Below are 16,606 nucleotides of genomic sequence, written 5' to 3'. Positions count from 1 at the left end.
GGCGGTGGCCACGTACTGGACGTCTACCGCCGCCCTGCCTGCTATGTCCTGCGGCAGCGTCCAGCCCAGGCCCCCGGCACCCAGCACGTCCCCGACCCTGGTCACCCTCGCCGCCGCGGCCCTCTCCTCCGACAGCCACTCGAACCCGCGAGTACGGAGGTGCGGATTCCTGAGCAACGGCTCCCTGACGACAGCCGCTACTCCAGCCGGAGGGTAGGCGCGACGCGATTCGACCATGTTCCAGACAGTGATCAGGTCCTGGTAAAAGACAGGCAGCGTCTTGAGGGCGACCTGCAAACCGTCACGGTCGACGAACAGGAGCTGCGTGTCGTAGTTGAGGTTACGCACCTGGCGGAAAAAATACGTCGCCAGGGCGCACCATCTAGGAGGAGGCTCGACGTAAAGGTATCGCCGCAAGGTCTGAAGGCGGAACGTCGCGACCTGGGTGCGGGCGCACACCAGCGACTGACCGCCCTCCTCAATAGGGAGACTCAGAGCCTGCGCGGCGACCCAGTGCATCTTTTTGTCCCAGAAGAAATCGACCAACGTTCTCTGGATGCCAGCGACAAAGCCAAGAGGAGGGACCAAAGTGACCAGCCGGTACCACAGCATGGCGGCCACCAGCTGGTTTATGACCAGCACTCGACTCCTGTAAGATAGCACTCGGAGCAGTCCTGTCCAGCGGCCTAGGCGAGCCGAGACTTTGGCCTCCAGCTCCTGCCAGTTGGCCGGCCAGGATTCCTCAGCCGGGCTGAGGTAGACCCCCAGGTAGAGGAGATGGGTGGTACTCCAGCTGAACCCCCGTAACTCCTCCGGCAGAGAGTCCACCCGCCACGGGCCGACCAGTAGTCCGGAACATTTGGCCCAGTTGATCCTGGCGGAAGACGCCGCCGAGTACACGGCCTGGCACTCGCGCATCCTCCCCAGGTCAGCCGGGTCGGTGAAAGTGAGGAGCACGTCGTCGGCGTAGGCCGAGAGGACCACCCCCGTGCCCGCGCCGCGCAGAACCAGCCCCGACAACCTCCTCCGCAAGAGGCGCAGGAAAGGCTCCACGCACAGGGAATACAGCTGGCCGGACAGGGGGCAGCCTTGACGCACTCCTCTCCCGAAGCGAAGGGGCGCCGTCAGGGACCCGTTAACTTTAACCAGACACTCTGCGGCGGCGTACAAAAGTCGGATCCGGGCGACGAACTGCGCCCCGAACCCGAATGCCCGCAGAGTCCCGAGCAGGTACTCGTGATCGACCCTGTCGAACGCCTTCTCCTGGTCGAGAGACAGGAAGGCGCTCGGCAGACCAGCCCGTCGACAGAAATGGATCAGGTCCCGGACCAGGTGGACGTTATCGTGTATCCTCCGGCCCGGGACCGTGTAGGACTGGTCCGGGTGGATCATGTGGGCCAGCACGGAGGCCAGGCGAGAAGACAACACCCTGGCGAAGATTTTGTAATCCGTGCCGAGGAGGGAGACCGGACGCCAGTTCTTTAAGGAACGAAGGTCCCCCTTCTTTGGCAGCAGGACGATGACCGCCCTGCGCCAAGAAAGGGGCAGCTGTCCGGCACTTAAACACTCCCCCAGGACCTGTGCGTAGTCGCTCCCCAGGACGTCCCAGAACGCCCTGAAGAACTCCACAGTCAGCCCGTCCAGCCCCGGGGTTTTGCCCCTCGAGAGCCGGTCGAGGGCGCCGGTCAGCTCCTCCAAAGTGACGGGAGCGTCGAGCCTTCCGGCGTCCTCCGGGCCGAGCTGCGGCAGGTCCTCCCACAGAACTCTGCGAGCATCCTCGCTGGACGGATCCGGAGAGAACAGGGCTGTGTAATAGTTTCGGACGTGGGCCCTGACGCCCTCCGGATCCGAGACGAGGGACCCGTCGTCGGCCAGCAGCACAAGGAGCTGCTGACGGGTGCCACGCCTTTTTTCCAGCGAGTAGAAGAAGGGGGAGCCGCGGTCCAGGTCCTGGAGGAGCTGGATCCGCGACCTCACGTACGCGCCCCGAGCCCCGACGAGCTGCAGGTCCCGGAGCGCGGCCTTCTTCTCTTCGTACACCCCGCGCAGGGCCGGGTCCGCGTCGGGCTGACCGAGGCGTGACTCCAGGTCGAGCAACTCCCTCTCCAACTCCCGGATCCTGGATTTCCGCCTCTTCGTCGACCCCCTCGCGTACTCCTGACAGAAGACGCGGACGTGAGCCTTGCCCACGTCCCACCATAGCCTCAGGGAGGGGAAGCTTCCCCGCTTCCTTCTCCAGCCGGCCCAGAAGCGACGAAACGAGTCCCGGAACCGCTCGTCCTCCAGCAGCAGGTTGTTAAAGTGCCAGTACGCGGAGCCGAGCCTGGCGCCGAACGGAAGGAGTTCCGCCCACACCAGGTGGTGGTCCGTGCACGACACCTGCCGCATGGAGGCCTTCGGGAAACAGGAGGCGTACGCCCGCGAAACGTACAGGCGGTCGATTCTGGACACTCCGACCCCAGGCCTCACGAAGGTGAAGGCGATGGAGTCGGGATGGAGATTCCGCCAGACGTCCACCAGGTCGAAGGACTTGACCAAGTCCCCCAACCTCTTCCCTGACGCGCGGTCAGTGCGGGCACCGCCGTGGTCCCTGCCCTCGAGGACGCAATTAAAATCTCCCCCGAGGACGACGCACTGGCCCTCGTCGATGGAAGCGAGATGAGCGGACACTTCTTGGAAGAAGCTCGCTTGCCTCGGCCCGGCCGGGGGAGCGTAGACGTTCACCAAGTGAAGCACCGCGCCCCCCAGCCGAACCGTCAGGTGAAGCAAACGGCCTGGCACTGGCTCCCTGACCCCCAAGATCTCCGGCTGAAAATGCGGGGCCAACAGGATAGCCACCCCGCCAGATCTGCGGGTGAGGTGACTCATGTAGACCCCCCCTCGCCACTCCAGGAGCCAGGTGGCTTCGTCTCCCGGGGTAGTGTGGGTTTCTTGCAGGAAGCACACCGCATACCTCCCGTCCCGAAGGACCGAGAGGGTCTGGAATCTGCGCTGCGACTCCCTGCTGCCGTTGATGTTGAGGCTGGCTATAGTTGTCTCCATGTCGGAAGCGTTGTGCAACCACCACCAGTACAATTAACAAACCCGTGTATATATTTACAGGGAGGACGAGGGAGGGGCACTGAAGTCCCTCGCCCTCACCAGGAGTGCTCCCAGGAAGTTCCTGACTCGCTTTCGCTCATTGACATCGAGCCCAGGCGCCTGGCGGGCAGCGAGGGCCGACCAGTAAACTTTCTCAAAAGAGCTCCAGCGGTCGAGCGCCAGTTGGGCTCTATCCCGGCGACTCCGAGTTTCCTCGACAAATTCCCGGAGTTCCTCGAGGGGGATGAGGGAGAGATCGGTGGGGGGCACCCGGGACTCAAAAAAGTCACTGCAGACGGAGTCCGCGTCGTCCCCGGTGTCCGCCACCGATCCCGAACCCTCCTCCGGGAGGTCGCCCTCGGTCACCGACCCCTCCCCCACCGAGAGAATGGGGGCTGGTCCGGCGCCGCCAACCGGCCTCAAACCCCCGGCGACCCCACCCCCAGGGTCACCGGCGGTACCTTCCTCGACGCACCCCTTCCCGGAACGCCCCGAGTTCGGGTCGTCGGGCGGCAGAGGCTCGGGGCCCCGCTCCTCTCCCGACACCGGGACGCCTGGCTCCTCGGGGAAAAGGTCATCCCCCAGGAAAAGGTCATCCCCCAGGGCCAAGGCCCCCGGAAAAACAGTCTGGGAGGGAGGAGCGAGGATAACACCCTCCTCCCCTCCACCGCTCGACGACCCAGCAGAGGGTCCTCCGTCGTCGCCCGCACCACGGCCCTCGTGGTCATCGAGGTCCTCCCCAGGGGCCGGAGGAGTCAAGGCAGCAGGAGGCCCTGCTGTAGCCCCCAGGGGTTTGGGCGAGTCGGGCCGCGGTGCGGGACAGTCGAGGGGCACCGTTGGCTCGTCCCCCGGAGAGGGGCAGCGCCGCCGGCGCGCTGCAGGAGAGTCCCTCCCCTCCAAGGGCCGGTGCCTCTTCCCCAGAGAGACCGGGGGGGATTTCTGGGCCTTCCCCTCCCCGCCCGCCTCGGTGGTCATGGGGCCCGGGGTCCCTCCCCCCAGCCTTTCCCGGAATACGAATGGCTGGGGGAAGACAGGGGGCGTGGCCAGGGTGGGGAGGGCCAGCCGTGTCACTTCCTTCCCCACCCCCGGTTTATCAGGTGAGGGTGGGCGGGGCAGGGGCCTAGTTCCCTCTCCGGGGCCCGGAGACACGGCCGTTGCAGGAGGCGGAACAGCGGTGGCCTCCCCCAGGTTAGTGCCAGGGCGTGGCTGGGTTGGGCAGGGCTCGGGCTCGGGGGCCCCCGGGCCAGGTGTTAAAGCCCGAGGGGTTTCTCCATCGGGGTGGGGAGTGGGTGTAGTGTCATTGGGGTCAGGGTCAGGTACAGGTTCGGGGGTTTGAGGGTCAGGGGTCCCGCGCCGGGGCGACGCTGGCACGGCCGCAGGGGCATTGTCGTGCCGGGGCGGGGTAGGTCGTGGGCTAGGTTCCGGGGAAGGGGATAGGGTGGTCTCCCCATGGGCGGGCTTGACGCGTCGCGCCTTTCTCTGCGCCTTCTGGCCTGCCGGACGCTCACCCCCCTCCCTGCCAGAGGCTGGAGCATTGGGAGCCTCTGGCTTAGCCTCCGGTGCCGGGGCCTGTGGTGTTGACTTCGGGGGAGGGGGAGTGGGTGCGGCGGCACCACCGTCAGCCATTGGTGTGGGCTGGGCGGCTTTCTGGGCGGGGCAGTTTTTTCGTATGTGCCCTACCTCGCGGCACAGGTGGCACCGCACGCCGTCCGCCGTCCAGAAGGCGCGATAGGCCGCGCCCTCATGGAGGACAGTAAATGAGCCCTCGGTGACCTCCTCCCGGGCCAGGCAAATGAACACCTGGCGCCGGAAGGAGTAAACGTGTCGGAGGGCGGGGTCCTTCAGACCGAGCAGGAGCGGCTGGACACCCGACCGGATCTCCCCCAGGGTGTTGAGGTGGGGGAGGAGGAGCTCGCTGGCAATGAAGGGCGGGACGTTAGAGATCACGACCCTCTGGGCCGTAACCTCCAGAGGGTCGACGGGCAAATGTGTCCCGCCCACAGCGAGCCCCCTCTCCACGGCTAGGTGGACCGCCTGCTCGGTCCTCAGAAAAAATACGGCCTTCCCGTACATGCGGGCCGCAGCGACGATGGCCAGTGGGCCGACCACACTAGCCATGGCCTTGCTGCAGGCCTCGATGGTCATGTTGGGGTGGGGATAGGCCTTGACCCCCAGGCGTTTGGTCAGGTGCCTGAAGGGGGTCGACGTCGCAGCCGGGGTTGTGGGAGCCGGGCCCAAGGCAGCGGCTACCCCGGCGTAGGTGCGGCTGGGCCCGGCGACTTTGGGGCTCGCCATATTCTGCCGCTTTGTGCTTCGGCCCCAGGCAGCGGTGGAGGTGGGCCCCTGGTAGCAGCAGTGGTGGAGGGGCCCGAGGCGAGTCGCCAGAGGCAAGTCCCAGGCAGCGACAGCGGTGGCAGAAGCGGACCTCGGGCGAGTCCAAGGTAAGCCCTCGGTCGCAGTGGTGGGGGCAGACCTGTTGGGGAGAGTCCCCGAGGCAAGTCCCAGGCAGCCCCAAAGTCGAGTCCCAGGCAGTAGTGGTGGAGATGGGCCCAAGGTGAGTCCCAGGCAGCAGCGGTGGAGGCAGGCCTCTGGCGAGTCCTGGGAAGTCCCCTCGGTTGCAGTGGTGGGGGCAGACCTGTTGGGGAGGGTCCCCAAGGCAAGTCCCAGGCAGCCCCAAGCCGAGTCCCGGGCAGCAGTTGCGGAGGCAGGCCTCAGACCACAGCAGCAGCGGTGGAGGTCCCGGGAGGGGCCCCAAGGCAAGTCCCAGGCTGTATTGGAGGCAGGCCCCAAGCAGCAACAGCCGAGACAGGTCCGGGCAGAGCCCCAGAGACCTGCGGTGGCGAGGCCTAGGCCGCAGCTCCGAGACCAGGAGCCAGACCAAAAAGGCTCCCACCTCCTGCCTCTCTTCTTCTTCTTCTTCTTCTTTTCTCTCTTTCTTTTTTTTTCTTCCTTCCTTCGGCGATAGCGGAGGAGAGTCCCAGCACACAGACAGTCACTCACTCCCGCCGGCGCGCTGCTGGAGTGTCTCTCCCCTCCAAGGGGCAGTGCCTCTGCCCCAGAGAGACCGGGGGGAATTTATGGGCCTTCCCATCCCCGCCCGCCTCGGTGGTCATGGGGCCCGAGGTCACGCCCCCCAGCCATTCCCGGAATACGATTGGCTGGGGAAAGACAGGGGGCGTGGCCAGGGTGGGGAGGGTCAGCCGTGTCACTTTCTGCCCCACCCCAGTTTATCAGGTGAGGATGGGCTGGGTGGGGTGAGGTGAGGATGGGCCGGGCCGGGCCGGGCGACATGGTTGCTGCAGGAGGTGGGTCAGCGGTGGTTCCCCCCAGGTTAGTGCCAGGGTGTGGCGGGATTCGGGCTCAGGGGCCCCCGGGCCAGGTGTCACGGCGCCAGGGGCAGGCGTTGAAGCCCGAGGGATTTCTCTATCGGGGTGGGGGGGTGGATGTGGGGTCAGTGGGGCCAGGATCAGGTACGGGTTTGGGGGTCAGGGTTCCCGCGCCGGGGCGACGCTGGCACGGCCACAGGGGCATTGTCGGGGCGGGGCGGGGCAGGTCATGGGCTAGGTTCCAGGGAAGGGGATAGGATGGTCTCCCCATGGGCTGCCTTGACGCGTCGCGTCTTCTTGAGCGCCTTCTGGCCGGCCGGACGCTCACCCCCCTCCCTGCCAGAGGCTGGAACATTGGAAGCCTCCGGCTTAGCCTCCGGTGCTGGGGCCTGTGGTGTTGACTTCGGGGGAGGGGGAGGGGGAGTGGGTGCGGCGGCACCACCATCGGCGTGGGCTGGGCAGCCTTCTGGGTGGGGTAGTTTTTTCTAACATGCCCCACCTCGCAGCACAGGTGGCACCGCACGCTTCCGCCGTCCAGAAGGTGCGGTAGGCCGCGCCCTCATGGAGGAGGGTGAATGAGCCCTCGGTGACCTCCTCCCGGGCCAGGCAAATGAACACCTGGTGTCGGAAGGAGTATGTGTCGGAGGGCGGGTCCTTAAGACCGAGCAGGAGCGGCTGGACCCCTGACCGGATCCCCCCCCCCAAGGTGGTGAGGTGGGGAAGAAGGAGATCACTTGAAATGAAGGGCGGGACGTTGGAGATCACGACCCTCTGGGCCGTAACCTCCAGAGGGTCGACGGGCAAATGTGTCCCGCCCACAGTGAGCCCCTCTCCACGGCCAGGTGGACCGCCTGCTCGGTCTTAAGGAAAAAGACGGCCTTCCCGTACATCCGGGCCGCAGCGACGATGGCCAGTGGGCCGACCACACTGGCCATGGCCTTGCTGCAGGCCTTGATGGACATATTGGGGTGGGGAGAGGCCTTTACCCCCAAGCGTTTGGTTAGGTGCCTGAAGGGGGTTGACGTTGCAGCTGGGGTGGGGACATCTGAGCCTAAGGCAGCAGCTACCCCGGCGTAAGTGCGGCTGGGCCCCGCGATCTTCGGGCTCGCCATACTCTGCTGCTGGATATTGTTGTGCCCCAGGCAGCAGCGGTGGAGTGGGCCCCTGGTAGCAGCAGTGGTGGAGGTTGTGGGGAGGGGCCCAAGGTGAGTTCCAGGCAGCGACGGTGGAGACCGGCCTCAGGCAACAGCAGCGGTGGAGGCAGGCCTCGGGCGAGTCCCAGGTAGGCCCTCGGTCACAGCGGTGGGGGGCAGACCTGTTGGGGAGAGTCCCCAAGGCAAGTCCCAGGCAGCCCCAAAATTGAGTCCCAGGCAGTAGTAGTGGTGGAGGTTGTGGGGAGGGGCCCCAAGGTGAGTCTCAGGCAACAGCAGCAGTGGAGGCAGGCCTCGGGCGAGTCCAAGGTAGGCCCTCGGTCGCAGCGGTGGGGGCAGACCTGTTGGGGAGGGTCCCCAAGGCAAGTCCCAGGCAGCAGCAGCAGTGGAGGTGGGCCTCCAGCAGTGGCAGTGGTGGAGATCCTGGGGAGGGGATAAGGCGAGTCCCAGGCAGCGGTGGTGGAGACCGGCCTCAGACAACAGTAGCAATGGAGGCAGGCCTCTGGCAAGTCCTAGGCAGGCCCTTGGTCGCAGCGGTGGGGTGCAGACATGTTGGGGAGGGTCCCCAAGGCAAGTCCCAGGCAGCCCCAAAATTGAGTCCCAGGCAGCAGCAATGGAGGTGGGCCTCTAGTAACAGCAGCAGTGGTGGAAGTCCTGGGAGGGGCCCCAAGGCAAGTCCCAGGCAGCAGCAGTGAGGTAGGCCCCAAGCAGCAACAGCTGAGCCAGGTCCGGGCGGGGTCCCAGAGACCAGCAGTGGGAGTGGGCCCCAGGTCAGCAGCAACACTGCCTTGACCTGGGTGAGGCCCAGGCTGCAGCTCCAAAAGTAGGCCCCAGACACAAAAGCTCTCACCTCCTTCTTCTTTCTTCCTTCCTTTAGCTCTCTGGATGTGGGACAGCTAGTCCAGGGACAGTCCCCTTCAAGGTGGAGAGTCCTTGCACGTACTCGTACTCATCTAACTCTCTGTAGCCTGCAAAGAGGAGTCCATTTACTGGACTGACCATTATCCATTGTCTGTCTGTGGAGTCAAGGTTGCACTTATAGGTCTCTCACCTTTAGTCCTGGTCAGCACCAGACCAGTTGATGATAGATGGAGATACTTTTAATGTTCTTCAGATTCTTTCTCAATGCTTGCTCTTTCTTCTCCTTGTGATGTCTTCAACATTTGTCATTTAGCCCATTGAGTCTGCTCTGCCATTCACTAATTGCTGATATGTTTCTCAGTCCCATTCCCTGCCTTCTCACCATGACCATTATTACCTTACCAATCAAGAACCTAACTTTCTCTGTCTTAAATACGCTCAGTGACTTGGTCACCACAGTCCACTGTAGCAATCACAGTTCCATAGATTTACCAACATCTTGCTGAAGGAATTCCTCCTCATCTCAATTCTAAAGGGTCATCCCCTCACTCTGAGGCTGTGCCCTCTGGTCCTGGTCTCAGCTACTAGTTGGAACATTTTCTCAATGTTCCCTCTGTCCAGACCTTTAAGTATCCTTTAAGTTTCAATCAGATCCCCCCATGTCCTTCTAAACTCAATTAAGTATATACAAAGAGTTCTCAACCTCCTCCTATGACAAGCCTTTCTTCCCCAGGATTATTCTTGTCAACGTCCTCTGGACCCCCTGCAAGGCCAGCACATTCTTCCTTCTGAAGAAGGGTCACTGGACCTGAAATGTTAATTCTTTATTTCTCTCCACAAATTCTGCCAGACTGCTGAGGTTTTCCAGCAACTTCTGTTTTTATTTTTGTTTCTGATTTTGAACATCTGCAATTCTTTTGGTTTTTTCATCCTTCCTTAGATATGGGAACCAAAATTGCTCACAATATTCCAAATGCAGTCTGACCAGAGGCTGATACATCTTTAGCAGTACATTTCTGCTCTTGTTTTCCATCTTTCTTGAAATGGATGCTAACATTGCATTTGCCTTCCCAACTGCAATTTAACCTAAAGAAAATCCTGAACTAGAAATCCCATGTCCCTTTGTGTTTCAGATTTCTGAAACTTTTCCCTTCTTAGAAAATATTCTACACCTCTATTCTTTCTATCAAAGAGTATAATCTCAGACTTTCCCACATTGTATTCCACGTGCCACTTCTTTGTCCATTCCCCCAACCTGTCCAAATCCTTCTGCACCTTCCCTGCTTCCTTAACACTACCTGCTCCTCCTCATATCTTCGTGTCATCTGCAAACTTAGCAACAATGCTCTCAGTTTTTTTCATTCATATTGTTAATGCATAACGTGAATAGTTGTGGTCACAACATGGACCCATGCAGAGCTTCAATAGTCATTTCCTTTATCCCTACTATTCTCCTTCTGCCAGTCAGCCAATCCTCTATCCATGCCAGTACCTTGCCCCTAACCCCATGGGGTCTCCTCTTAGTTAGCAGCCTCCAATGTGGCACCTTACTAAAGGCCTTCTGGAAATCCAAATAGATCATGCCTACTCGCTCTCCTTTGTCTAACTTGCTGGTTACCGCCTCAAAGAATTCTAACAGATTTGCCAGGCATGAACTCCCTTTGTCAAAGCTGTGCTGACTCCACCCTATTTTATCAGCCTTATTTTATAAGCCCATCCTTAATAATGGAATCTAAAATCTTACCAACACCGAGGTCAGGCTAACTAGCCCATCATTCCCTGTTTTCTTTCTCTCTCTCTTCTTAAACAGGGTGTTATATTAGCCATTTTCCAGTCCTCTGGGACCCTCCCTTCAGTGATTCCTAAAAGATCACCACCAATGACTCTACAATCTCCTCAGCTATTTTCAGAACTCTGAGGTATAGTTTATCTAGCCAGCTGATTTATCCACATTCATACCTTTCAGCTTCCCCAGGACCTTCTCCTTTGTGATGGCTGCGACATTCATCTCCGCTGCAAACTCTCTTGAAGTTTTGGTGTGCTGCTGATGACTTCCACTGTGGAAACTGATGTCAAGTACCTGGACAATTCCTCTGCCGTTTCTTTGTTCCCCATTACTAGTTCCCCAGACTCATTTTCCAGCAGACCAACATCCACCCTTGCTGCTCTCTTACATTTTACATTTCTAAAACAAACTCTTGCGATCTTCTTTTATATTACTAGTTAGCTTATTCTCATATTTCAACTTCACCTCCAATATTGCTTTCTTAGTTATCCCCTGCTGGTTTTTAAAGGTTTCCTAATCCTCTGGCTTCCCAATATTCTTAACCAAATTGTATGTTTTTTCTTTTGTTTTTACACTGTCCCCAACTTCCCTTGTCAGCCACCTTTCCCTTATCCTCCCCTTAGTATGTTTCTTTTCCTTGGGCTGAATTTCTACTATGCTTCCTGAATTACCCCAGAGACTCCTGCCATTGCTGCTTCACTGTCTTCTCGGCTCCTCTTCCAATCAACTCTAGCCAGCTCCTCCCTCATGTCTATGTAGTTACCTGTATTCAATTGTAATAGCACTACATGTGATTCCAGCTTCTCCTTTTCAAACTGCAGGGTGAATTCTATTATATTGTGGTGACCTCCCCCAGGGGTTCCTTCTCCTTAAGCTCCCTCATAAGGTTTTGCTCATTACACATCACCAAATGACAGAATTGTGTGTTCCCAAGCATGCTATATCATAAAGCCGCTCCAAAAAAAATCTCATAGACATTCCACAAGTTCCTTTTCTCAAGATCCGCTACCAACCTGATTTTCCCAGTCCATCTGCATAATAAAACCCCCCATGATCATTGTAATAGTGCCTTACTACATGTCTTTTCTATTTCCTGATTAAGTTTTTCATATCCTGACTACTTCTAGAAGGCCTGTACGTTATTCACATGAGGGTCTTTGTACCTTTGTAGTTCCTAAACTCTACCCACAAAGATACTGTGCCTCCTGACTTGATATCACTTCTTGCTATCGATTTAATTTCATTTCTTACTAAAAAGGTAACCCCGCCTTTTCTGCTCACCTGTCTGTACTTTCAATAGGAATGCATATCCTTGGATATTTAGTTTCCAGCCCTGATCCCCTTGCAGCTACATCTCTATGATATCCACAACATCACATCTGCCAATTTTAATCTGCGCAGCAAGCTCATTTACATTGTTTCATATCCTGAATGCATTTAAGTACAATTCCCTCAGTCCTATGTTGACTGCCCCCCTTCTCATAGTTGTCTCTTCACTTGCTGTGCCTGAAGTTAGATTCCTGACCCTTTCCATACTCTCTTGTCCTCCTACTCATTGTGAAAACTTTAATAATCTCTGCTGAGCCTTCTCCCCTTTACCTTTTTCCATAACTCTCCACGCAATTGAACCCTTCCCCCCCCCCCCCCCCCCCCAATGGTTTAAAGCCCAATCTACAGCCCTAATTATGATATACTAGGACTCCAATCCCAACATGATTCAGGTGGAGTCCATCCTATCGGAACAGCTCCCCACTTCCCAAGTACTGGTGCCAATGTCCCATGAATTCAAACCGGTTTCTCCCTCACCAATCTTTTAGCCACGCGTGTACCTATTTAATCTTGTTGTCGCTATGCCAATTTGCTTGTAGCCCATGTAGTAATCTGAAGATTATCACCTTTCTGGTTTTACTTTTTAATTTGGCCCCTAGCTGCTCATATTCCCTGAGCAGAACCTCTTTCTCCCTATGTCATTGTTGCCTACAAGGACCACAACAACTGGGCCTTCCCCTCCAACTCCAAATTCCTCTGCAGCCCAGATGACATATCCTGAACTCACACACCAGGCAGACAACACAACCTTTGGGATTCTGAATCCTGGTCGCAGTGGACAGTGTCTATTCCCCTAACTAAACTATCTCTGATTACAACTCCAGTTCTCTTTTCTCCCTCCGTCTTGAATGGCTTCACCAAACATGGGCAGAATTAGCTGGAATTATGAATAAATATGCAAAAAGTATGGAAGAAGAATGAATGCTGTTAGATTAAAGAACACAAGCAGATCTTAAAGTAGGGTTAACCAATTCAGAACTGAGATCTACTTGAACATATAAATCACCCCTCTGGATAGAAATACCTCTAGATCATAAACTGCAACACTTGACTGATATTTTAGTACAGCAAGCATTGCAGATCACACATGGTTCAGGTACAGAATAAATCTCTGCCCATACTGTCTAAATCCAAAGGGTTGCGCATTTTGAATTCTGAGGAAGGGTCACCAGACCTGAAACATTAACTTTGATTTCTCTTCACAGATGCTGCCAGACTTGCTGAGCTTTTCCAGCAACTTCTGTTTTTGGGTTGCACTTCTTGTGTCTTTGTGACATTTTTGTTGGGTTTTTACTACAATATACCAATTCAATCATGACATAATCAAATTTGAACAAGGATTTTACTACGCGGTATGCTTCTGCTGAGTGATTAAAAACTTGAAAAATCTTTGCTTCCAGTTATGAGGATTCATTTTATTTCAGTGAAGTATTGGGAATTTCAACTTAGTAAATTTTGCAGATTTTATTACAGTTTAGGGAATTACATGAATTTTGGACACTAACAGAGTAGCAGGCTACGTTAGGTATTGAATTGAATTGAATTGAATTAGTTTTACTGTCACACGAACTCAGATGAGTACAGTGAAAAGTTTACGAGTTGTCACTTATGGTGCCATCTTAGATACAGGTATTTAGGTACAGATTCATCAGTACAAATTCTTCAGAAAGAAATTTAGCAAAATAAAGAAATAAAAAGTCCAGCATCGCAGATCATAGGAATAAAACAGAAAATTACAAAATAAAAAGTTCAGAACAATAGTCCTTCCAACCCATGCTGGCACCTAGTCTCCAAACTATGCCGGGCTTCACCTTGCACATCTGAACCAGGAGACCACCATGCTGGACCAGAAGACCATCATGCTGGGCCAGGGGACCGCCATGCCAGGTCGGGACACCACCACTCTAGATGGGGAGACATTGGTGCTGAGGCGAGAGGATACCACACTAGGCTGGAGTCTGCCCAACCAGACTTGGAGACTGCCACAGCAGGGCAAAAAAACACCACACCAAGCCAGGGGTCTGCCCAGCCAGGCTGAGAAACTGCCATGCCAGCTGGAAGACTACCATGCCAGACTAAGAGGATGCCTCGCTGGATCTGTGCTGTGCTATACCGCCGTGTATGCATTTGCTGGGAAATGTCAAGGGAGTTTTGCTCTGTATCTAACCTATGCTGATCTTCTCTGAGCACGTTTGACTGAACAGACAGAAGATCTATTATTTCTCCATTGATGTTACGTGTAGTCTTTTTCCCAGAAATGATATTGGGTGAACAATGATTTGCCCAAACATAGATTAAAAGACAAATTATGGTAATATTTCATAATTCATTAGGGTGAATCAGAGATTGTCAAACTTTGGTACCGTGTAGAATTCTTGTTCCTAAATCATAGACTTAAGATGCTTCAGTCCATCATCTGGCTGATACATCAGTGCAGTGTTCTGAGAGTGCAATATTGATGGAGTTGCAGTTTTTACTAAATCCAAACCCTATTTTGCTTTTTTCATTATATTCTAAATATTCCACGCAACAATTTAAAAAGCAGGGTAATTCTTGGCCAATATCTAACCCACAACCTAAAATAATAAAGTGGATTAATCTGCTCATTATCACATTGCTGTTTGAGAGAGATTGCTGAGTGCAAATTGGCTGCTGCAAAATCACAAGAATGGCTACACTTCAAAAGTACTTCATTTGCTGCAGCACTTTGCAAATTTATGCATGGTCTGTATAAGTTAGGGTTGTTCTTATTTTTAAGAATGAGTCATTAGGGGATCTATAACAAACTTGTCAATGTATTTATCTCGCATGTCTCATACTGAACATTTTAAACTCAGAAGCTATAATTTCAGAAGATGCAGCAAATTGACCTTCTATGCTGTTTTTCACCAGCTGTAGATTAAGGGTGAATGGGGAATAGGTGCTCTTGATTCAGTGGACATTTAGCTGTGCAGAATTATGCCCTGCATGCGCATCTTCTTTATATTTACACCCCCTTAAACTTACAGTTTTAAAAATCACTAGGGATTTTCCAAAGACTACAATGAGCAGTTGTTATAACTTTGTTGGTGAGTTCTTTGATTTTCCATCTAAGTTATAGGAGGGTTGATATTAGGAGTTTGAGGAAATTGTTGTGCTTTTGTTTATTGTTTGAAATTGATAAACAAGAAAAGATCAAGGTCCATGTAGTTTTGCTGTTTACCATCCTTTTAGTTGTATGATGCCAAATGAAGTAACACATTCAGGCTTGCAGTATAAACATCCTGTTCAAAGCATTTGTTAGTCAGGGCCAGACTTATCTATTGCACAGAAATTTCACTGAACTTTAATTGGTTAATGCAGCGATTTGCTAAGTATCCGTTGTCATTCTGCTTTTTTGAATGAACAAAATTCGGTTCAAAAGCCCCTTATGGAGCTCTGTAACAAAAATGCAAACTAACAGTTTACAGAAACTTAAAAAATGAAACAAAGTTACTAAATCAAAATAACATTGTTAGGGTGATGATGCACCCCAGATTGTCACTCTGTATTGAGTCAGTTCATTTTAGGATGTGCCCCTGGGTTAGAGAGAGAGAAACTTAGTACAGCTGACAGTTTCTTTTGGGGCGGGGTTAGCTGAAATTGTGAGGGTACCTTGCTTTCTTTGACTCATGCTTGACCGACTCACCTGTTATGGATTCTATGTCCCATCAAGTGTTAACACCTCCAAGACAGGAGGAAGAGAGAAGAAAGAATAAAAAGAGTTGTAGGTGATTATGGCATGGTGGACCCATGAACCAGTGAATGAATGTTATGCAACTATCACATGACTGTGCATTTGTCACACTCATTGCAGTTAGAGCAAAGTAGCTGTAGATTATCCCAGGTAATTAGGCCATCTTTGGCTTCCTGAAGAGTGCAAACAACTCCGACCTGCTGCTTCAGGCAAGGCTGAATTCATTATCCAATTATTCTGGGTCCACCTACAACTCAGCACAAGAATGAAAGACAAGAAAAAGGCTATGCAATCTTATGAAAACATGCAGCCTACATTATGTCTCCATCCCTCAGTACCATTTACTTGGTTATTGCATAAGAATTTGTGATGTTCCTGTGATGCTTTAATACTGGTTGGTAGGTGGGGTTAACTGCCTGAACAAAATTATTAGCACTTTTAAAAACAAAGAATTATTGGCACGTGCAGCGTGTGATCATACCAGACACACCTTTCTAACACTCCACCCACCAAGCAATGCACAAACGAGCATTATTAAAACAGTTCAAATCTCAAAGCAGAAAAATACTTCTATCTCCTACCAAACACGTTCCCTTCCTGATATATAAAAAAACTCCCTGGCCCAGGGGTCAAAGGTGGCAGCGAAAATCTTGCTTGCCAGTTCCTTTTCTCTGTTTTGTAGAGTTATAGGCAATTGTGAGCTGTATTTCTTCAAAATTCCTGTGTCTGGAGGATTGGAAAAGGCCATGTTAGAAAGAGACTCAAAATAGAAGAGGAAATTAAGAGAAAGAAGTAGCAGACACAGCAACATACCTGAACTCAATCATTTCATGTCTATCAATACCGTAAACAAAAACAGAAATGCTGGAGAAACTCAGCAAGACTGGCAGCCACTGGGAAGAGAAACAGAATTAACGTTTCAAGTTCAATATAACTCTTCTTTAGAACTGTTTTTATTTCTGTTTTATTTCAAATTTCCAGCATCCACAGTATTTTGCTTTTATTTCTTAATACTTTAGTTTTTAACAGAGCTATACAGTTGCTGCTAGTTTCCATCTTTAGCTTGTTCTGGGTTAGCTGTCTCAGCTCAACTTGTGAAATTGACAAAGAGACCCTCCCTAAGTCCCCAGAGGGCAGTTAAGTGCCAATCACATTGCTGTGGATCTGGAGTCACATGGAGGCCAGACCAAGTAAGGACAGCAGTTTCCTTCCCTAAAGGACATTAGTGAACCAGATGGGCTTTTCTTCATTACACTCCTAACTCCAGATTCCATGGCAGGCCTTGAAACCGGGTGCCCAGAACGTTCCAGAGTTTGGATTAATAATCTAGCAATAATACCATTAGGCTATTGCCTCC

The sequence above is a fragment of the Chiloscyllium plagiosum genome, unplaced genomic scaffold (genome assembly GCF_037043375.1).
Source record: "Chiloscyllium plagiosum isolate Xiang-an unplaced genomic scaffold, Cpla_swu_hap1 HiC_scaffold_37, whole genome shotgun sequence".
Taxonomy (NCBI): Eukaryota; Metazoa; Chordata; class Chondrichthyes; order Orectolobiformes; family Hemiscylliidae; genus Chiloscyllium; species Chiloscyllium plagiosum.
This window is presented reverse-complemented; position numbering follows the sequence as displayed.